Source organism: Callospermophilus lateralis, chromosome 10 (genome assembly GCF_048772815.1).
Source record: "Callospermophilus lateralis isolate mCalLat2 chromosome 10, mCalLat2.hap1, whole genome shotgun sequence".
NCBI classification, from domain to species: Eukaryota; Metazoa; Chordata; class Mammalia; order Rodentia; family Sciuridae; genus Callospermophilus; species Callospermophilus lateralis.
In genome coordinates, this window is record NC_135314.1 from 123282838 (window position 1) to 123307982 (window position 25145).

Genomic DNA, 25145 nt, shown 5'->3' on the forward strand with positions numbered 1-25145 from the left:
AACAAAGAAAAATAATTACAAGTCAATTTCACTCCTGAAACCAGATCAGATCTTTGCTTTCTTCAGAGATTTATTTGTGGGGGCGGGGGGGGGGGTGGAGGGGGGGAGCGGTAGTGCTTAAATTGAACCTAGGGTCTACACTTGCTAGGCAAGCAATCTACCACCAACCTGCATCCCCAGCTTGAGAGATCTTACATAAACAGCTACCAATTACCTAGCAAGCAAATAAATTCAGCTTTTTATTTGGATATTGACCAGTAATCTCTTTTCAACAACCTTTGAAGCAAGTTTTTTTTTTAATATCCTTAGAAAAATGCATTTTGATCCAGAATTAAAATGGCAAACAAAGATTCAAAATGAGTCACACATTGTTTACTCTTAAGCATGTAAAAAACTAATGCATAAAAAGAAAAAAATATGATTTGATACTGAAGAAACAATGATGGGGGCTGGAGTTGTCACTCAATGGTAGAGTGGTTACCTAGCATATGTGAGGCTGAGTTCAAGCCCCAGCACCATATAATATTTGGAGGGATTATACAAAAATTTTAAAAAAGAGGTATTATCTCTACAACTAAATAAACAAATAAAAAGAAACTATGATGAGCAGAGAAATCAGGAAAAAAATTATTTGTATTACTGCAACTTGATTTTGAAGTAATTTCAAACTGAAGATTTTCAACCAAGTAATTTTCAATTACCGGTACACTAAGGGAAAAAGTTACAACAATAAGCAATAGGCTATCTGAGAAAATGAAAAGCTAGAAGCAGAGATTTTTTTTTTTTTTTTTCAAAAATACCTGGCAGCAACTCTGTGCCCCATCACCACCCATTTAATCCATTGGCTTAATGAAATTCAATTCTAGGTCCCAAGAGAATCTATTTTGAAACCTGACAAACTGATATGAAAATTTATCAAGAAAAGTAAACATGTAAAACTGGCCACAAATGTTCTGGAAAAAATAAGAACTGGTATGCTAACATTACAGGTTATGTACCCAGCATTTCACAATGTCTCTTTTCCAAAATACCCTTCTACCAGCACCTCTTCTGTCATTAGCTTAGTCATGCAAGTTGAGAGGTTGATTCTACTTATAAAAGTAACTCTATAAACTAATCCAAGCCCCACCTGAATATTAGAATCACTTCCTGAACTTATCACAGGACACCTACTGGGAAGTAGAGCCGGAGTTGCTAAAATAGGCACTGAAAGCTGCCCCCTGAACCTCCAGTTACTTGAGCTAATAAATTTCTTTACTAAGATAACTTTAATTGGATTTTCTGTTATCCTCAGTAAAGGCAGTTACCCTATCAGATATCAAAATGTGCTTTAAAAAGAAAAATGGAAGTCCCAAAAAAACAAAAGCCAAATGTTGTCTTTGATATGAGAATGCAGAAGCATAATGGCAACTGAGTGGGGGAGGGGGGAAGCATGGGAGGATCTGAGGAACTTAGATAGGGCAAAGGGGAGGGAGGGGAAAGGAGGGGGCAAAGGGGTAAGAATGATGGTGGAATGAGTTAGACATCATTACCCTAAGACATGAATGGCGTGAAAATATTATGTGTACAAATCAGTGTCTTGAAAAATTGTGCTCTCTGTGTAATATGAAATGAATTGCATTCTTCCATCATGTATAATAAATCAGAATAAATTTTTAAAAATAAAATATTTTTTAAAATGAAGTAACTTAAAATAAGATGATACTAGTACAGAAACAAATAGACCAACAGAATATTCATTGAGGTCTACAAAATACACACACAGGTGGCTTTAGAAGCCCTCTTCTCTAATATACAAGTTTTGAGTTCTTATTTAGGCTTTTTAAAAGTACAGTACTTCAAAGTAGGTGATGTATAATCTGAATATAGAAAAAGACATCGGTGTATAATCCCTCCAAATATTTAAATGTCTCTCCTAGACCAAATTCAAAGCAAGTAACTTTTTACAGTGATTTCCTCTGGTAAGTTGTTTCAAATCAATCAATCTAGTTTTCACAAAAACAATTCTCTAATTTTAAAACAATTTTTTTGTTGTTTATATCATACATAAAGTTTTGACAAGAAGCACCTTTGAAGAAACTTTACATTTGAATCCCGGTGAGCAGATTCAATTTAATTGGGGAGAATCAAAATATGCCAATGTTATCAACTTATTATGCTTCACAATAGAAATGGATAGAGTTAATCAGGCAAGTCAGTTAAGAAATTTCTACTCTGTACATGCAAACATGAGAATTTTATATATGATAGGTGGCAATTCACCGAGAAAATTAAGTTATTCGCTAACTGATACTAAGACAACTGGTTATCTATTTGGGAAGAACTTTCCTACCTCATAAAACAAACACAAACACACACACACACACACACACACACACACACACACACACGACAGAGGACTTTCACTTCCGGGAAATGAAATTGTGACACAGTGGTAAACTCCCTAGGTTATATTTTTACCCGACTTGAGATGAAGGTCAGTAAAATAGACACATAAATTGGCATATACAAAATAATAGCAACCTGTGCTCTCCAAATAATGGGTCAAAAAAGAGATATCCTGGCAAGACAGAAATCTTTTAGACAATAATTGCTCTGACTCCAGACAAACAAAACAGAGAAAATGTGGCCCCCACCCACACCAGCAAAGTCCACGTAGGAAACCTAGACTTCCAACTTTTCAGAGGCTGTAATGAAAAACTTCAACCTCCTTTTTGCCTACCAGACAAAATCAGCAGATATCAAAGACTTCAATATATTCAACCAAAGGATCTATTTAATGTTTATAGAATCCTCTACCCCAAAATAGCACTTTATCAAGTGTCCAACAAATAAATACCAAGAGAAACCATAGCTTGGGCCATAAAATAAAACCCCACAAAATTTAGATGAATTGAAATCACACAGTGTGTTCTCCAAGCACAATGGAATCAAACTAGAAATCAGTATTACAAAGTGCTACGGGTTGGACCCTAGTATCCCCAGGATTCATGGGCTGGCGACTTAGTCCCTAATGTGACAGTGTTGGGGTGATGAAACCTTTTAGGACGCAGGGCCTTATGGTGGGTGATTAGATCATTAGTGGTACTGCCCTTGGAAGATACTAATGTAATTCTCACTGGAATGTGATTAGCTCAAGCAAAGATGGGTTGTTATAAGAGGAGTGAGACTGGCCCCTGAATCCCTCTGGCTTCATGTCTTGCTATGTGGTCTCTCCCTCTTGCAGACACCTGTTATGGTGTCATTTGCCACAAGGTGACACAGTCAACAGGACCAGAGTACAAACTGACAGGACCATCAATCTCGAAATTTTAGCTTCCTAAACGATAAGCTAAACCAATCTCTTTATATAAAAGTACCAACCCTCAGGTATTTGTTTTAGTAACAACAACAACAACAACAAACAGACTAATATACAAAGATAACTAATACACAAAGATAATCACTTGGAAGTAAAAAACAAACTTCTAAAATATTCATGGGTCAAAAAGAAATTCTTCAGGGAAGTCAAATATTAAACAGAAATTAATGAAAACAAAAATACAATCTAGAGACATTTGTAGGACACAGCTAAAATGGAGCTAGGAGGGAATTTTGTGGCACTAAAGGCAAACACAAAGAAGAACATCCTCAAATCAGTAATCTCACCTGTTTATACCTCAAGAACCTAGAAAAACATGAGAAAAATAAATTTAAAGCAAACAAAAGGAAGAAAATGATTAAGAGCAGAAATCAATAAAATCAAAACAAAAAAATTCAAAAACCAATGAAACAAACTGGTTCTTTAAAAAGATCAATAAATTGACAAACTTATCAAGAAATTAAAAAAGCAAATAACTACCTAAAAATCAAATAGGTGATATCACTATGGACCCCAGGATAATAAGGATGCATAATAAAATACTACAAACAACTTTACACAAATTTGACAACTTAAGAAAATGACAAATTCCTCAAAAACACAAATTACCATTACACATCCAATATGAATTAATTATTGAAATAGTTCTATAACTGTTAAGAAAATTAATTTTAAAACTCCTCCCCCAAAGAAATTCCCAGGTCCAGATAGTTTTACCAAAGAATGCTACCAAATATTTAAAGAATTATCACAAATTCTACATAGTCTCTTCTAAAAAATGAGGAAGACACTTTCTAGTTCATCTTGAAGGTTAGTATTACCCAGATGTCTAAAGTAAATAAAGACAGTATAAATAAGAAAACCACCAATCAATATCCTTCAGGAATCTAGATTCAAAAATCCTTGATAAAATATTAGCAAAGGGAATTCAGCAGTACATAGAGAGATTTGACATTCCATGACCAAGTTGGTTTTTTTTCAGGTTTAATATTTTAAAATTGATAAATTTACAACATTAACAAGATAATATAGAAAAACATCATATGAGCACATTAACTGGTACCAAAATACTGACAAAATTCAACACCCACTCATGATAAAAGCTCTCAGAAAAATATGGGGCTGGGGATGTGGCTCAAGTGGTAGCGTGCTCGCCTAGCATTCGTGAGGCACCGGGTTCAATTCTCAGCACCACATAAAAATAAAGATATTGTGGTTCCACCTAAAACTAAGATAAAATAAAATTTAAAAATAAGATAATTTTCTTGATTTGATAAATGGCATGTACAAAAAAGGGTACAGCAAATATCATACTTAACAAATACTTTTTCCTAATAATATCAGAAAAAAAGGTAAAAATGTCCACTCCCATCACTCTTACTCAAAAAAGAGATTTTTGAAGTTTTAGTTGGTTCAGTAAGGCAAGTAAAGGAAATAAAGGGCACCTAGATCAGAAAGGAAGAGATAAAACTATGCTTATTTGCAGACGATATGACTGATAACACAGAAGCGTCTAAGAAATCTAATTTTTAGAAACCCACATTCAACTCCTAATACTGTTCAAAATTATTAAATGGAGGCAACTAAGACAGAGGTAGCTCTAAAGCCCTGGGAAACTATGCAAGTAAAAAGAAATCTAACAAGAATTAAAAAAAAAAATGAAACTTAAGCTCAGCCAACCACAGGTAGCCAACTGGGCTGGGCTATCCAACCTTTAAATTCCCACTGGGATGGTCCAAATAAGGCTAACTACAAAAACCTTAAACAAATTTTTAAAATTTCTTTGGAGTCAGGTCTCACTAAGTTGCCAAATTTGGCCTCAACCTCCTTCGCACAAGAGATCCTCCTGCCTTAACCTTCAGAGTAGCTGGAACTAAAAGCATATGCCATCGTGCCTGGCTAACCTATCTGTTCACCTGTTTTAATTATGGTATTAGAGATTTAACCCAGGACACTCTACAACTGAATTACACCCCCATCTTTTTTTTGTTTTTATTTTTAGACAGGATATTGCTAAATTGCAGAGGCTGACATCAACCTTTCAATCCTTCTGCCTCAGACTACAGAGTTACTGGGATTCTAGGGATTTACTGGGATTACAGGTGTGAACACCATGCCTAGCTTAACCCAATAATTTAATGTGTGATTTCAGCAAGGTCACAGGACACAAGAGCAACCTGCAAAAATCAAATGAAGTTCTATGTACTAACAATAAACATCAAAATTAAAATACTATTTAAATCACTCACAATTTTTTAAAAAGGTAAATTAATGAAAATTTGTATGTTGGAAATATAGAATGATAATGAAGACATCAAAGAAGAGCTAAAAAGAGCTAAATAAAAGTGTTTATAGACTGGAAGACTAAACATATAAACACACACACCCCTTACGCAGTTTAATGAACTTCTTAACAAAATCCCTGCAAAAATTCTGTATAAACAGATAATATTCTATATTCTATAATATTAATTCTGTTAATATTCTATAAATTAAATGGAAAGGCAAAATATTTAGAATAGCTAAAATAATTTTTTAAAGAAAAATTAAAGTGAGAATTGAGATCCCAAGTAGCTACAGTAATCAAGATTATGTTATATAGGCAAAAAGGATGAATGTGCAGATCAATAGAACAGAGAACCCAGAAGTAAAACCACAAACAATAAGCCTAACTAAATTTTGACAAAGGTTCACAAGTAATTCAATGGAGAAACACTGGTTGCTAAAGCAATTAAGCAACAGGACAAAAGATAAAAAGTAAACTACCTGGACCTAATCTTAGATCTTATACAAACACTAACTCAAAATGGATCATAAGCCAAGCTTGTGGCTTATGTCTATAATTCCAGCTACTTCAGAGACTGAGGCAGGAAGACTGCACATGAGATGCCAGCCTGGATAACTTAGTGAAGTCCTGTATCAAAAATAAAATTTTAAAAAGAGGGCAAGGACAGATAGAATGTAGCTCAGTGGCAGAGTGCTTGGCTATATGAGGCAAGGCCCTGATATTTCAATCCCCAGTTGGTGGGCGGGGAGGATCACAGTCTTAAATGTAAAACTATGAAAATTTTAGAAAACGATGAGGGAAAATCTTCAAGATTTAGAGCTAAACAAAGACTTTCACCCAAAGCAATACTCATAAAAGGAAAAACTCAACCACAGAGAAAAAATTTTTTAATTAGAAAAAGAGCAAATAGGGGCTGGGGATGTGGCTCAAGCGGTAGCGTGCTCGCCTGGCATGCGTGCGGCCCGGGTTCGATCCTCAGCACCACATACAAACAAAGATGTTGTGTCTGCCGAAAACTAAAAAAAAATAAATGTCACAATTCTCTCTCTCTCAAAAAAAAAAAAGAAAGAAAAAAGAAAAAGAGCAAATAAATGATACAATCACTGAAAAAGATGTACAGATAGCACAAGCATACAAAAAATAGTAAGAAAATGCAAATTAAAACCACATTGAGATACCACTACATAAACATATCCGAATGGCTAAAATAAAAGATATTAAATGTTGACAAAGATATGCTGTATCTGAATCACATGTTAAAAAAGTAAAATGGTACGGGTAATCTAAAAGATAGTTTAGAAGTTTCTCATAAAATTAAATATGCAGGTGGCTGGAGTGTGGCTCAGCAGTAAAGGGCTTGCCTCCCACATGTGAGGCACTAGCTTCGATCTTCAGCACCACATAAAAGTAAATAAACAAAATAAAGATACTGCATCCATGTATACCTAAAAAATATTTTTTTAAAAAATTAAACATGCAATTACCATATAATGCAACATTTGTACTCCTGTGTACCAAAGAAATGAAGACAAAAACAAAAACTTTTACATGAATGTTTATAGCAACTTTATGTGTATTAACAAAAAACTAGAAATCATCCAGATGTCCTTCAACAGATGACTGATTAAAAACAAACTATAGTACATCTGTAACCAAAAATGAACAAGACTAATATACAAAACAATCTAGATGAACTGATGGGGAATTATGCTGAAGGAAAAAAGCCAATCCCAATGATTACTTACTATAGGTTTTGTTTATATAGCATTCCTGAAATGACAAAACTGTAGGAAGAGTTGAATAGATTAATGATTGCCAGGGTTAGAGAATAGGGGAAGGAGGGCAGTGGGTATAGCTATTCTATTAGTTAGCTTTCTGATACTCTAACAAAAATCTGAGATAATCAACTTAAAGATAGAAAAGTTTTACTTCTGCTCATAGTTTTGAAGGTATCAGTACATGATCAGTTAGGCCCCAGTGCTTTAAGCCTATAGAGGTACAACATGGAGGAGTATAAAGAGTAAAACTGCTCCCCTCATGGTAAGGAAGCAAAAAGAATGAGGAAGAAGGGTTGGGGTCCACAATCCTCTTCAAAGGCATATTCCCAATGACTCAAAGACTGTAAATCCTACCCATTAAAGGCTCCAGCACCTCCCAATAATGCCACTATATTAAGCGACCAAGCCCTTAATATAAAGACCTTTGAGGGACAACAATGCACAGTGAATCTCAGTGACCTGGGTGTGATGGTAATCCCAGTGGCTTGGGAGGCTGAGGGAGGAGGACTATAAATTCAAAGCCAGCCTCATCAAAAGCAAGGCACTAAGCAACTCAGTGAGACCCTGTCTCTAAATAAAATACAAAATAGGGCTGGGGATGTGGCTCAGTGATTGAGTGCCTCTGAGTTCAATCCCTGGTACCAAAAGCAAGCAAGCAAACAAACAAGAATGAGATAAGACAGCTTACACTGTGAGGACAGCAACTGTACTGGGTCCTGTCTCAAGCATGCTCTGGAACAAAGCAGAATGATCGAAGAACGTTTATGCTATTTTAACAGCCTTTTTTTTTCCTTTTGGTCTCTTTTGGCTAAGCTAGTTCAATTTATATAAATTAAATATGAAGTGATCTACTATACTTTGATCCAGCCCAGACTGGTTGTCCATTAATATTCTATATTCTCCTACTAAAGCTTCAGGCCCCTTTTTCCAACTGCACTGATGATTATTTGCAGTTAGATGCTTTCAGGAACTGAAAGTATATCTGTCTGTCTCTGCATCCATGTACCTAGCACGTAAACCCAGGGGCCCCAAATACCACTATCCAATTCCTACTTGCCATCAAGGGTTGGATTTCACCTACAAAAAAAACCTGAACTACTATCTTGATCCCTACTGACTCCCTACCCTGCTCTAATTATACCAACATCATGGACTTCAGACTTGATCTCAATCCCAAATTACAGAACTCACAACCATCCTGCCTGCCTTTTCTTACTTGGACTTATTTTCTGACCTCAATTTGTTTTTCATATTCACCTTAAATCATCCCTAACTGGACTTATGCACAATCATATTTTGGCCTTTTCTGATCTGGTTATCAGAAGAATAGAAGCCAAATTCAAAATAAAAAACTAAATTATTTCACGATGTCACTACAAAAAACAAAAAAATTAATGTTCTGGAGATCTTCATAAATTATACCATTCCCTATGACTGCACAGGAATCATCAGATTAAGTTGAAAAATACCTATTGGTTTAAATCAAAGGTCTGCATCCCCTCACAAAGGCTGCCAAAAATATGGCAACCTTAACAAGAATATTTATTGAATGTCCATAATCCAAACATTTCCTAACACTTCCTCACAATAATCCTGTAAAGCTTTATCATCATTTCAGAAAGTATGATTCAGAGGTGAAGTTAAATGGCTTTTCCAACTTGGAAAACAACTGGTGGAAACTGCAAGTTAAATGTGTGTACTTTTAACTTTCCCATGTACTTTGACTTACCCTTCTACCTCTCAAAGAAAAGTAGTTCACAGAGAAACCTAAACTAAATTAGTGATCCCAAAACTTTTGGTCTCAAAAATCCCTTCACAAGACTTAAAAATTATTAAAGACCCCCCAAAAGCTTTTGTGTTTATGAGTTATTATTAGAAATTAAAGTTGAAAAAATTAATGATTTTTATAAAATATATTTAATCCAACACATTTTAACATTTTTATAAAAGCATTATATTTTCCAAAACAAAATCATTAGTGAAAAGGACATTTAAAAGTTTTGTAATCTTTTTAATGTCTAACTTCAGAGAAAACAGAAAGGGTTTCCCATTTATGCATTTAATGTTCAATGTGCTGCAATATGTTGTTTCGGTTTAAGTAAATGAAGAAAACTTGGTCCTATACAGAAAATGTAATCGAAAAAATGAGTCCCCCAAATACATGTAGAAAAAAAAACTATAAAACTGATAAAACTTGAAAACTTCACTATTACTCTCAGTAATCAAACTAAAGACAAAAAAGCAGAGACACAGAAGTTCTAAACAACATCCTCAACCATTTGACTATTTTTATATAGCACTGTATTCAAACAAAAGCAAAATATATTTTCAAGTACACATGGAATGTTCACAAAATCATATTCTAGACCAAAAAACACATTTTAATAAATTTCAAGGGATTAACACACAGCATAATTACTTTCTTTTACCATTACAGAATTAAACCAGAAGTTAATCAAAAGCTACGAAAATCTCCTAGCATTTGGAAATTAAACGTAACTTCTAAATAATTAATGATTCAAAGAGGAAAATAGAAAATACTTTGTACACATAAAAATCCTGTTAGAGGCAGCTACAGCAAAAGAAAAATTATTGCATTAAAATGTGATAAATGTTAGAAAAGAAGGTTCTGTATCAATAGTATAAACATCTGCCTTAAGTCTAGTAAAAGAAGGGCATATTAAATCTGAGGAAAGGACATCATAAAGATGAAAAATCAGAGACACTGAAAACAGATTACAGAAAAATCAAGGAAAACAAAAGATATTCTTTGAAAAAAATCAAGAAAATTAAGAACCCTCTAGCAAGAATGATCAAGATGACAAATTACTAATATCTGAAAGACAAGATATAATTACAGACCTAAAGATATAAAAATAACAAAATTATACTATGAAAAACTTTTATAAATTCAACAACTCACATAAAACAGGAAATTTTCTTACAAGACACATACTACCAAACCTCACTCAAGATCAAATGTACACAGATGGATACAGTGATACACACCTGTAATCCGGCTTCTTAGGAGACAGAGGCAGGAGGATCCTAATTTCCAGGCCAGCCTGGGCAACTTCACAATAACTTGTCTCAAAATAACAAGCAGCTCAGTGGTAGAGCACTCTGAGGTCAATCTCTAGTACCATAAAAATAAAATACATAACCTAAATAATCTATGTACAATAAAAACTCTCAACAAACTAGATAAAGAAATTATTTAACCAGATAAATATAACATACAAAAAAACTTACAGCTAATATCAAATATAATGATGAAAGAATGAGTGCATTCCCACTACAATCAGAAATAAGATGTCAGCTCTATTCCTATTTAATTTTCATACCAGAAGTCATAATCACTGTGATAAAGGCAGAAAAAAGAAATTAAAAAATACAAATTGGAAAAAAAAATTAAGCTAACTTTATTCACAGATGACATAACTGTCTAGGTAGAAAACTCCAGGGAATCTACTAATGTTTTTAAAACTAACAAATAAGTTTAACTACATGGCAGGATACAAGTCAAAAATTTGTTTCTAAGTACCATTTATAATAGCACTGAAAAATCAAATATTTAAGGATATAGCTAACAAAATATGTAAAGAAAAAGGACTACATAAAGGGAATGACAGAAAATTTGTGCTCATGGATCAAGACATTCAATTTGAGGAAGAATCCAGAAGAAATATCTGTAAAAATCAACAACTCTTAAAATTTATATAGAAAAGCAAAGGAACTATAATTATTAACATAATTTAAAAATAGAAGAACACTGAAGCTCTCATCACCTGATCTCAATTAACTATACTACATTAGAGACAGTAGCTTCTGGCTAGATTCAGAGATCAATGAGAAGTAACAGAGTCTAAACACAGGACCCCCAGTATGACCAGTTGATTTTTGACTATGATACAATGACATTTAAATGGTCAATAGTCCTTTCAATAAATGGTGCTGGAACAATTGGCTATCCATATTTCCAAAAAAGTGATCCTGGACATAAAACTCTTATTTTATACAAAATTTTAACTCAAAACAGTAACAGACTTAAAAGGTTAAGGGAAAAAAAAAAAAAATGTTGTGCTCTATAAAAACCTGAAACTTTTGGGCCGGGACTGTGGCTCAGCAGTACAGCGCTCGCCTAGCAAGTGTGAAGCCCTGGCTTCGATCCTCAGCACCACATAAAAATAAACAAAGTAAAGGTATTTATTGTGTACAACTAAAAAAATGTAAAACTTTGCCCTGAGACACTGATAAGATAAGTCATAGAATGGGAGAAAATTTTTGCAAGTCATAAATTTGATGTAGAACTTATATTCAGAATATATAAAGAATTCTCAAAAGTTGCCAATAAGAAAATAAGCAACCCAACTTAAAAATGAGCAAAGTAACAAGATACTTCACCAAAGAAGATATACTGATAGCAAATGAGCACATGAAAAGATTCTCAACACAATTACTAATTACAGAAATGCAAATTTTAAACCACAAAATGATAACCACTACATAGCAACTAAATATCTTACAGAATAGATGAGGAGACAAAAAGAATAAAAGGAATTGACAGTACCAGGTGCCAAAGGGGATGCTTAACAATGGGAACTGATGGTGGGAATGCAAAATAATTCAGCACTATGGATATTTACCCAAGTGAGATAAAACACCTATGTTCACACAAAAACCTGTACTGAATGTTTTAACAGTTCTAGTCACAAGCACCAAAAGGGGAAACAACCCAATGCCCTTTAACGGGTAATGGACAAACCAGTTATGGATTTCTCCACAAAATGGACTACTATATAACAGGGATGAATCACAAATGTATCACGCTAAATGAAAAAGCCAGATTCAAAGGCTACATATAACATTTTAGAAAAGGCAAAAGCTGCACAGACAGACTAATGATTATCATAACTAATGGTGTGCAGCGGGATTGATTACCAAACACAAAGAATTTTTTTTTTTAAAGAGAGAATAGTAGAACTGTTCTGTATTTAGATTGTGGTAGGGAATACATGAGTTCTAAATGTATTAAACCTTATTCACACCAAAAAGTGTGAATTTTTATACTATGTCAATTAAACAAAAACATGCATTGGTCTTTTAGTTTAATGGGCCTGTTCTGATCCATGCATAATATTATATCATTGTTTAATATATATTCACTGAGTTTGCAGGTCTTTCAAATGTTGACAATTACCACTGAATTTCATGCAGCCTCTAGAACCTCCAGAGTGAAAAAAGAAAATTAACATACCTAGTATTATGAAAATAATTTTGGTTTTCAGACCCTTTAAAAGGTTCGCTTTAGAAAACCTTAGAAAACTACTAATCTAAATATATGAATAATACAAAACCGAAGACTTTTAAAAACATGTTCTTTCTCAAAGCTATGTATTAATAATACTAAGTCTGTCAAATAATTTAATCAATCATATTATATATGATTTATAAATGCTGAGGAAAGATACTGTTTGCTATCGTATATAGGTCATGATAGATAAACCTTTTTGGCATAACAGTTTTTATTTTCCGAGGAAAAGGCAAGGAATCAACTAGTAGGAAAATTTCTAGAGGGAAATCTGTCATGCTGCTACAAATGCAATTTTAGAATCTGCTGTACTTTAACACATGTCTTGACAATTTCCTGTTTCTGTTAAGAATCAGCTAAGTAACAATACCCAAGTGACTAAGTCCGGAAGTTTGGTTGGGTTACAAATCTCTCAGTAAACAATAAAGGGAGGAAAAAACCAAATAACTAACTTAGATATGTTATAAGTAAAGCAGAAAGACAATTCATAATAAGATGATTCTTATTCTGTTCAAATTTTAAGCCCCAATATCTTGTAAAGTAATTTTTACTATTAACCATTCATAACTAATAAAGCAAATTCCAACCATTACGAAAAAAAATCACAGGTCAGTTAGAAATGAAAGCAACTTAAAATCGATGTTTTTAAGATACGGGTCAAATAAAATGCCACCTTATTTTATTTACTTTGGGAAATAACATTTTGAAAACATCTCCAAGAGAAGGCAAAAAATTATGACAAACACAAAAGTACTGTGCATATTAAAATTCATTCACTTATTCATTCAACAAATGTTTACTGAATAGTTATTATACACTTGAGGAGACTGAGCTAAGGAATGAGAATAAAGAAAGGTATATCAAGCCAAAAATCTTCTTACTCTCAAAACAAATAAAAATCTCAACTATAATCTTATTTCTTCAACAAACTTATTAATGTCTTATATATAAAAGGCATTACTCCCTATATGATTACTTTGCCAGGCATCACAAAATTTTACTTATTATCCTCTCTGAATTACCATCAAGATCACATTAAAAACATATCACCATTTTATAACAAAGAGAATATTACATTTTATATTACAATTTTTTTTAAGACAGAGAGAGGAGAGAGAGGAGAGAGGGAGAGAGAGAGAGGGAATTTTAATATTTATTTATTTATTTTTTAGTTTTCGGCGGACACAACATCTTTGTACGTGGTGCTGAGGATCAAACCCAGGCCTCACGCATGCCAGGCGAGCGCGCTACCGCTTGAGCCACATCCCCAACCCTTTATATTACAATTTTTAAAAGCCATTATATTACTACCAAAAAAAGCAAATAATCTTGTTAATATATGATGAGCAGACAGGTATAAACCACCAACTTTGAAAAAGACTAACACTTTGAAGAATGTCATAATTAACACATGAGCACATTAACTGTGCTAACCTTTACTGTACTATAGCAATTAGATATAAATGAGCTCATAATTGACTATACTCATATTTTTTAATATTTATTTTTTAGGTGTAGATGGACACAACACAATGCCTTTATTTCTATGTGGTGCTGAGGATTGAACCCAGGTCCCACCCATGCTAAGCAAGCGCTCTACCGCTGAGCCACAATCCCAGCCCCCGTATTTTTCATTTTGTTAATTGTGGTGACATAAATGTTATGGACTGAATCTTCCCTCCTTTCACATTAAGGCATTTGAATACAGGATCTTTAAGAGGTAACGCTAAAGCTTTTTCATTGCTGTAACTAAAGGACTTCACAAGAACAATGTTAGGGCAGAAACAGTTTATTTGGGGGCTCATTATTTCAAAGGTCTTAGTCCATAAGTGGCTGGCTCCTTTCCTCGAGGCTCAAGGTGAGGCTGGACATCATGGTGGAAGATTGTGGCAGAGGGAACCAGCTCACATGATAAGAAAACAGACAGAAAGACTCCCCTTGCCAGATACAAATATATACTCTAAAGCTATGCCCCAATTCCCATCTCCTCCAGACACACTCCAGTGCTTCCACTCAGTTAATCCTTATCAGGGGATCAATTCACTGACTGGGTTAAGACTCTCTTAACCCACTCATTTCTCCTCTGAACCTTCTTATATTTTCCAAACATAAGATTTGGGGGGACACCTCATATTCAAACCACTGCACTAAGGTAAAACAAGGTCATAAGTGGGCTCTAATCCATCGTGACTAGTGTTCTTTTAAGACATCAAGACACCAAAAGACACAGGGAGAAGAGAGCCATCTAAAAGACCAGAAGAGGAAAATAAGCCAAAACCCAGAAGAGGAGGAGGCTCTCAGAAGAAACCAACCCTGATGACACACCTTGCTCTCAGATTTCTAAGACTCCCTAAACTGAAAATTTCAAAAGAAAATTTGTATTGTTTAAGTCACCCAGTCTGTGGTACTTCATTAATAGCAACCCTGACAAATCAATAATATACATGAAAATTACCATATGAACTATTTTTTGAACCAATTAAAGAAAAAGGTTTTTGTAGTTGAGATGGATAGAATGTCTTTTTTTAATTTTTATGTGGTGCTAAGTACCTCACACATCCTAGGCAAGTGCTTCGCTTTGAGCTACAGCCCCAGCCCCTTGAACCACTTTTATTTATTTATTTATTTTAGTTGTAGATGGACACAATACCTTAATTTTATTTGTTTATTTTTATGTGGTGTCAGAGATCAAACCCAGTGCCTCACGCATTCGAGGCAAGCACTGAATCACAACCCCGCTCCCCCTTGAACCACTTTTAAGTGTATAGTTCCATGGAATTAAACACATGCATGCTGTCATGCAACCATTTCCACCATCCTCAGAATGATTTTTATCTTGCAAAGCTCAATCTTTGTAACTATTAGAGGGTAACTTTTTTATATACAGTCAAACTAACAATCAGGTGTGAAAAAAGAATGAAATCATTTTTAAAACATGCCTTTTCAAAAATTTAATTCCAACGTATGTTTACTCAGGGAACAACTAGAGGTGACCTAATGAAGAAAAGCGGAGAGAATTTCCAAGATGCGAGTAAAAGGAAATCTAGCTATGAGGCAGACCTAGAAGAAATAGGTCAAATCGGAGTAGGATTCCAGAAAAAAAAAAAAAGTGAATAAATCATGTGACAAAAATAAACATGTGGAAAACTGTAGAAATGTAAATTTACAGAACTGCTGAAAGAAAGATATAAGACAGCTCTAAGTTCAAAGAAAGCGAAAAAAATTTTTACAATGAGAATTTCATAAGTTTTAAGAAAAATTAGATTACAAAAGGAAAGAAATTTAATCACAGGAGGTAGATCAGCTGTATAACACATGGTCACAGTAATGAAAACATCAAATCTGGACATGTTATTTCATGAAGACAATAGGGCTAAGAAAAGTATTTTTTTTAATGAATATCTTCATTTATCTTAAGAGAAAGTCAGAAAATGTGTAAACTTAATGAAAATATAATATAGACAATATTACTAAAACTAGTCTAGACATATTCAATTTGCTTTCTCACGAAATACTTCGTTTTTAGTCACTGTTTTGCCAGTAGCTATGATTCAGGGCACGTCACATCAACCTCCCTGACACTCTTATTTCCTTATCTGCAAAATTAAATATCAAAAGCCTTTTTATCTTTTATTTTTAGTTTAGTTTCTGATAACTGTTTTTCCCATAGCTTTACTGAGGTAAAACTAAAGTTCAATAAAATGCACATATTCGAAGTATCTAATTTGATCAGTTTCAACATGTATGTAACCAATACAATCAATATAAAAAGCATTTCCATTAGTTTTTAACTTGAAATCATGCAGTCTATGTTTCCTTCATGACTTATTAGAAATCAATCACCTTAAGCACTTTTCTTGTGCTTTCTTTCTTGACCTCAGAAAAGCAAATAAAAAGCACTTCGAAATAATTGATTATAAAAGCTTAAAATATCAGGATCTCTGGGATGAAAGAGTACTCAGATGAACATTTAGAACTTAAAGTACTTATATCAGAAAGAAGCTAGAATAACCATCAAATTATTTTCAAATTTAGTAGTAGGAAGAAAAAAATAAGAGTAGGAAAAGAAATATATAAAATAAAGAATAATATATAAAATAAAGAATAATACAGGTAAAATTTGATAAAAATCAAACAAGTCTAATCCAGAAAAAAAAGAACACAAAAAAATTTTTATCAGTGGAAAGGGAGCTATCAAAATAATCCTGCAGATGCTAAAAATATATTAATTGTATGCCAACATGTGTAACAGCTTACATAACATGGTCTATTAGAGAAGGATCTGTGTACTGCTGAGAAAGTATATTCAGTCAGTGATAGATGAAATATTCTATGTCTGTTAAGTCTAAATTACTGAAGTTTTTGTTTGAAAGATCTATCCAGTAGTGAGAGAGGTGAGTTAAAGTCACCCAGTATTATTGTGTTGTGGTCTATCTGGTAACTGAAGTTGAGAAGGGTTTGTTTGCTATACATACATGCTTCATTGTTTAGAGCATCAATGATTGTTATATGACTTAGATGTTTAATTCCCTTAAACAGTATGAAATGTCCTTCTTTGTCCCTTCTGATTAACTTTGGCTTGAAGTCCACTTTATCTAAGGATAGAAATTCCTGCTTGTTTACATGATGCAAGTGAATGATATATTTTTTCTTATCCTTTCAACTTCAGTCTGTAGATGTCTTTGTCTATGAAGTGAATCTCTTGGAAACAGCATGTTGTTGGGTCTTGTTTTTTAATCCAATCTTCCAAGTCTAAGTCTTTTAATTGATGAGTTTAAGCCATTAATGTTCAAAATTTTTGAATGATTTGTGTTCCCGGTAATTTTGGCTTATTAATTTGACTTAGTTTCTCCTTTAATTGACTGTTCCTTTAGTGTAGTTCCTCCCTTCACTGGTTTTCACTTATTTTTTTCATTTCATCTTTTTTTGGGGGAGGAAACCTGGGGATTGAACTCAGGGGCACGCGACCACTGAGCCATATCCAAAGCCCTATTTTGTGCTGGTTTTGTTTTGTTTTGTTTTTGTTTGTTTGTTTTTTAAAGAGACAGGTAGCACCTGACTAAATTACTAAGGCTGGCTTTGAACTCAGATCCTCCTGCCTCCGCCTCTGGAGCTGCTGGGATTACAGGTATGCCCCACCACACCCAGCCTTTCATTTCCTCTTCATGGAATGCTTTGTTTAGAATATTCTGAAGTGCAGGCTTTCTGGTTGCAAATACTTTCAATTTTTATTTATCATGGAAGGTTTTTATTTCATCTTCAAATCTGAAGCTTAACTTTGCTGGATATAGGATTCTTGGTTGGCATCCATTTTCTTTCAGAGCTTAATATATGTTATTCCAGGACCACCTAGCTTTGAGGATCTGTTTAGAAATCAGCGTAGATCTGTACTAGTTTCCCCCTATATGTTATATGATTTTTTTTTCCCCTCAAGGCTTTAAAATTCTATCCTTATTCTGTATGCTAGGCACTTTAATTATAATGTGCCTTGATGTGGGTCTGTGGTAGTTTTACATATTTAGGGTCCTATAAGCCTTTTAGATTTGATTTTCCACTTCATTCTTTAGATTTGGGGAATTTTCTGATATTATTTCATTAAAGAGATTGTGCATCCTTTGGTTCATCTGCCATGCCTTCATCTATCCCAATGAATCTTTAAATTTGGGTCTTTTCCCGTTATCCTGTAATTCTTAGAAGTTCTTTTCATGATTACTTAACATTTTTCTCTCTGTGGTCAACTCTATTTTCAGGATTATATATTTTGTCTGCATTGCCTGAGGTCTGTCTTCCAAATGGTCTAGTCTGTTGGTGATGCTTTCTATTGAATTTTTAATTTGGTTTATTGTTTCCTTCATTCAAGGATCTGTTGAGGTTGTTTCTGTTTTCAGAATCTCTCTTTACTGAAGTGATCTTTTGCTACCTGTATTTGCTCTTATATTGTCCTTTACTTCACAGATCAGTTTAACTATGAACATTCTAAACCTCTTCTCTGACATTTCTTCCACTGTGGTATCCATGGATTCTGCTACTAGAGTATCCTGAGAAATTTGTTCCCTTGCTTTTTCATGACGTGTGTCTACCCATGTAACACAGTGGGCCTAAGTCAGCAGTTTCTACTCTGTGGATTATAGTGTCCCTGAAGGTTTCCAGCATCTGCTTAGGTGGACTCAAATAATAATAACCAATGCAAATAGCTTACAGCATTAAATCAAATACTTCCTACTAAGACATCTGCAATGTTAATTATCATAATAAGCAGAAATGATATGATCAGTTATTGCCTATAATAAAAACAGCAAGTTTGCAAAAGCATTTACATTTTCAAATGGTGGACTGGGAGACAACAGAAGTGACACAGGATGTGATGATTATGAGGGAGGAGAGAAGACAGAAGAAAAAGATTAAAGGAAGAGTGAGAAAACAATAGACATTGGCTGTTGGCAGAAAAAAAGAATCAAGGGAAACAAGAGAAAAATATATAGATAAAGCAAAAATTTTTTAAAATTTAAAAACAAAATTACAAAACTAAAATTACTAACCAAACATCCTACTTCACACACAAAAAAACTAATTCATGTAAAATAACTGACTTCAAAAACACTAGAGAAGGAAAAAAAATACAAAGGAGACTTTATAAAATGTCCATTACCAATAAGGTCACAATTAAACCATGAAAAAGAATTTTAAAAAGAAAAAAAAAATCTTGATGAAAAGTTAAGAATTCTTTCTGTAGGGAGTTCAAAATATTGTCAGCTTCTCGTCTCAGCAGGTTTAGGTGGGTTCTCCTGGATTGCTAGAGTGAGAGTGTTAATTTCATAGGCGGAGTTCTTGGAGGTAAGATTTAGGCTTAAGAAGGCTCCAGGCTCTTTGATGAATGCTAACTGGTCTGGAGATTTTAAATTAGTGTACCTCCAGCACCCAGTACTTGCTGGTCCACACTGAACGACTGTACCTTAAGGATCTCCTCTGGTTCCCACTCATGTGGTGGGGTACGCACCCAATTCTTAGTCTCCTACATCACCTGCAGACCCCACGATTCCGGTCTTGGGTTCAGTCTCCAATCAATCTCTCTGGCCCAGCCCTTCCAAGTTCCCAGTTAGATGCATCTCTCACAGCTGGTCCTGTAACAGTTGATAGGAGGGAGAGGGGTAGAGCTGGGTGGGTTTCCACAATGAGTTGTCCCCTGTGTAAACCTCTCATGTCTGATTTTTCTCTTGTCACTTAAGCACACTCTATGTCATGTAGAGTGTGTTTACTGGGCCTGCATTTTGGGCAGCCCCTCAGCTGCTGTCCTCCCACAAGCAGCTGCAAAATTCCTTCATCCTCTGCACGCTACCTAGAGAGATGGCAGCTTCCTTCCCTGCACACGGATATTGTGCAGTGTTTGTTTCAGGTTTACTGGCCAATGTCCTTGATCTCTAAATGCTCTGTACCCAGACACACCTTGGGCCTCCCAAAAACCAGAGTTCCTTTAATTCCCTTATCCCTCCACTACGTTCACGAAGGGACCTCTCTGGCTGGAGTTTCCGGTCAGGCTTGGCAACAGCTGTGCCAATTATATCCAACCTCCTGTGTCCCCAATCTGCTTTGAATGTCCAGTTTTAAATTCAAGTCTCCATGCTTTTTTTTTTTTTTGTTCACCCACCTTGCTGAGAAGATGCCTGTTGGTTTTCTTGGCTTCATTCCACGGAGCAGCCCAGAACACAACCTCCTCTATTCCACCATCTTGAAAACCCCCAACCTTTTTATTTTGAGCACCAAATTATATCCTAAATTTTCCCTTAAATTTTCTAAATAAATTCAATTTTGTTATCTCTTAAAAGTGTCACTCCAAGTTGTATATATCTCCAAACACAATTAATAGAACAAAACTATCATTTTCAAGCTTTATGCTACTAATAAGGTTTATAGGGAAGAGGGATAGGAAGGAAAAGGAGCGGTCAGGGGATTAGCAAGGACAGTGGAATGTGATGGACATCATTAAACAAGGTATATGTATGAAGACTTGAATTGGGTGTCAATATACTTCATATAAAGAGATATGAAAAATTGTGGTATATATGTATATTAAGAATTGTAATGCAAAAAAAAACTAAGTACATGTATAAAGGCATAAATTGGCATGAATATACTTTATATACAGAGGTACGAAAAATTGTGCTATATATGTGTAATAAGAATTGTAATGCATTCCACTGTTGTTGTGTATTTAAAAACAATAAAATCAATTAAAAAAATAACCTGTAAAAAAAAATAAGGTTTAAATTATGTCAACTCTTTTAGCAACCAAATTCTCCTGATATACACAAATTTTTTGGTTACCTGAAGTTCCAGGCATATTTAACTTGTTATTAATCATAACTAGTGTTTTTCTTTCTAATTAATGTCATTAATTCTAATTTCCCCTCATGTCTTCCATATGCTTATGTATTATTCAAAAATGTTTCAGGGCTTTACCAGTTAGATCTATTAAAGTTTATCATGGGTTGGGGACACCTCTAAGTGGTAGAACTTATGCTTACAATGAACAAGGACCAGGGTTTACTCCCCAGCACCAGCACACACACACAAAAAAATGTTTATCATGCACCCCATTATCCTTTTGGCCTATACATGCCACCAGACCTATTAGAGTTACAGAGAACCAGTATGCTGTTAGAGATGCCCTGGGGTGCCACAAGAAATCAAAAAAAAAGTCCTTCCTGCACAAGAGAACAAAGTAAAGTAAGAACTACTAGGGCATATTTCTTTAAATAACTCAATAGGAGACAGTAAAACCTAGGCCACTTTGGGGAAATGTATGCATCCCACAGTACTCAGCCAATGAGGAACCAAGGTCCTCTATATGACCTTGCACTCCAAGGAAGGGAATAAAATGCTGATTCTAACTGCACTGGGGTGTGCCTACTTCCCCCAGACACCTGATCTTGCAAGATTGCCTTTTTGCTATACCCTTTTTCTCTTAGTCTATTCTCTGGGTTTGGACAGGTGAGTGTGTTTCTTACCTATAGTAATAATCCATTCACCTTTCCCAGAGACATTCTGTTTTTATGTTCTGTAACTGGATCATCAATCCAATTATGTGAATTAAGTCACCCACACATCTCAAATCATGCCCGTTACCTTCTTAAAAATAAAAATGAGCTACATGGTTATTTTTAAAAATAAACATGAGCTAAATGAATCAAAGTACCTCACTACTATATTAACTATAACAAGCTTACTTAAAGTAGTCTCTTCTATGTGACCTCCCTATTTCTGGTCTCACCCTTTCCTAGTTATATTATAAGAAAGGTGTGTGTGTGGGGGAATCTGATATGTGAATTCTTTTTTAAGCACTTGCTAACTGACTTGAAAGTTAAAGAAAAGGTCTCAAACATAATGTGAGCTACAACAAACGTACCATTCTTAGGTTCCACAAAATCAAGGAGGAAGAGCTAAAGGCTGTTCTAACTCTAATGGAGCTTAAAAAGTCATTAAAGGGGGACTGGGGTTGTAGCTCAGTGGTAAATCACTTGCCTTGCATGCGTGAGCACTGGGCTCGAATCTCAGCACCACATAAAAATAAATAAAGATATTGTGTCCATCTACAATTAAAAAAAAATCTTTTTAAAAAAAAGTCATAAAAGGACTGGAAAAATGGCAACAAAAGAAGCAACAAAAATCTGTCTCTCTACCCAGAAAACTATTGTACTAACATAATCTGTCTAATTTAACTATTTTGGAACTCTGGATCTGGAGTCTTATTCCAAGACAAATTCCAGGAGAAGGCTTGGAAATAAACTGTTAATTTTAGCTCTCAGTTGGGCAGTGACTGACTTGACTACCCCATTCCCCAACACCCAGGAAGCTATGCATGTGTTCCACAGTTTGTGGAAGGCTAGGGTGGGCAATAAAGATCTTGTCCTCCAAATATCTGGAATCTGTGTTCAGATAAAATGGATTGCTGCTTCTCCTCACTGACACAGAGGCAGGCAGTCATTGTTTCACATCCTCCAAATTGTTGTAAGCCCTTCCCTTTTGGGCTAAAGGATTTAAGAAGCCAGTACCTTTTATTTTTCCTTCCTCCTTCATTTTCCTGTTTTTCCCCTTTGGGAGTTAAGATACCAGGAAATTCAAAAGCAACTGCATAATTAAGAAATTTAGAAAGTCACCATGATTGCCCAGGAAAATTGCAAGCCCAGAAAAGACACAAAAAGATCTTTGAGTTTATACATACCTCTGACTGATTCCCAGCACAGAGATCACCTATAAAAACAAAAAATTTAAAAAGCAAGAAAGGAGGGAGGGATGAAGAGAAAGAGGAAGACAGATAGAAAGTTAGGCAAGCAAATAATAAAAGAGCAAACCTGAAGAGGGAGAATCTGATTCCTAGAGTTACCACATTAGATTCAAATGTACAGTTTTAAAGCACAAAAGATATCAAGAAACAAGAAAAAAAAATAGGCCAACAGAAACCTTTCCAGAGAAGGACAAGAAGATGGATCTACTTATTTACTAGACAAAAACCTTAAAAAATCTGTCTTAAAGGTGTTCAAAGATCTAAAGGGAGACATGGAGAAAGTAAAAAAAAAAAAAAATGAACAAAATAGAAATATTAGTAAGGAAATAAATATTGAAAAGGAAACTCTGGAACCAAAATATAGCAAAAGAAAAATTCACTGGAGGGATTCAATGGAAGATCTGAGCAGAATAAAGAACCAGCACATGTGAAACAAGAACAATTTAAATTATCAAAACTGAGGAACAGAAAGAAAAGAAACTGAGAAAAGTGAACAAAGGCAATGGGATCTGTATGGGAGAACCAACATATGCATGTGAGAATGCCAAAAGGAAAAAAGTAGCAAAGAGATTATTTGATAAAACTTCTCAGATTTATCAATGACAGGAATATATACACATCTTAATAATAAGTTCAAGGAACTCCGATGAACTTAAGAGAGATTCACACCAGAGGCATTATGTCAAAAGCAGAGAAAATCTTGAAGAGGCAACTTATCACATACAAGGGATCCTCAACAAGACTGTCGGCAGATAATCAGGCCAGAATGTAGTATACTGATAAATTTAAAATGCTGAGGGGAAGAAAGGGGAGGAAAAAACTCTCTGCTAATAATCCTGCATCTGGCATAATTTCTTCAACAATGAGGGAGAAAGTAGATTTTCCAAAATAAACAAAAGCTGATAAAACTTATTGCCGTTAGACCTGCTCTGCAAGAAATACTAATGGGATCTAACTAAAATGCTTTTGCATAGCAAAGAAAACAATTAAAAATGAAAAGGCAATCCATAGGATTGATAAGGGATTAATGTCTTAAAAACAAAAAACATAAGGAATTCAAACAATTACAGCAAGAAAAGCACCTGATCAAAAAATGGGCAAGCATTTGAGCAGACATTTCCCAAAAGAAGACATATTTTCAAATGGCCAATGGGTACATGGAAAAAAATGCTCAGCATCACTAATCATCATAGAAATACAAATTAAAATCACAATGAGATATCATTGCACATTTGTTAGAATACTTTTTATAAAAATAAATGTGTTGGCAAGGATGCAGAGAAAATGTACTCTTTGTACATTTTTGGTGGGAATTTAAATTAGCACAGCCACTAGAGAAAATGTTTTCCAACATGCAACAGGGTCTTGCTAAATTGTCCAGGCCGACCCAAGTTGCTGGGATTTTAGGCACACACCACCTAACTCCTAAATATTCTTCAAGATTCAACTCATATTTGTCATCTTTACATCATTTCCCCAGATATCTCTGAGCAAAGTTAGTCACTCCCTTCTCTGTGATTCTAACTTTTGTCTCTCTCTTACTGTCCTAATCCACCTCATTCTGCTACAACAGAATACTTGAGACTGGGTAATGAATAAAGAACAGAAATTTCCTCACTGATCTAGGAGCTGTTAAGTCCAAGATCAAGACACTACCATCTGGTGAGGGCCTTCTTTATTGTGCTATCACATTGAGGGGAGGGATGAGACTACTCCCACAATAATGCCTTATGTAATCCATTCATGAGGGTGGTGGCACCTTAACCCAAACAACTAACCTTAAGCTCCACCTCCCAACACTCCTAATTGGGGATCAAGTGTTCAACACATTAACTTTGGGGGAAATACATTCAAAGCATAGCATTTACTATAGTTTTTCCACTGGATGTAAATTTCTCTTGTACTGTTCTTAAAATTTCTACACTTATGCATTAGTTATCTACCTCTGAATCTGTTCTCTTCTCCCTAAGTAGCAGAACTACCCACTTTTGGGTAAAGCAGATAGCAACCACAATGTGGACAATCCCTGACTTAACAATGGTTTACTTAAAACTATGCAAAAACTAATACATACACAATAAAAATTGTACTCAAACTTTGAATTCTGATTTCTTTCCAGGGTGGAA

General features: G+C 34.7%; 1 protein-coding gene across 3 annotated transcripts in view; it reads right to left on the bottom strand.

Moving 5' to 3' along the window:
- Positions 1 to 25145, bottom strand: part of Nck1 (NCK adaptor protein 1) — a 78312-nt gene that overhangs the window by 18473 nt on the left and 34694 nt on the right. Inside the window, exon 2 of one of the 3 annotated variants that reach the window (XM_076867418.2) lies at positions 10436 to 10562. The exons of the other annotated variants lie outside the window; for them this stretch is intronic. The gene's annotated coding sequence lies outside the window, so the exon portion shown is untranslated. The remainder of the gene's footprint in view (positions 1 to 10435; positions 10563 to 25145) is intronic. 3 annotated transcript variants of the gene reach the window in all.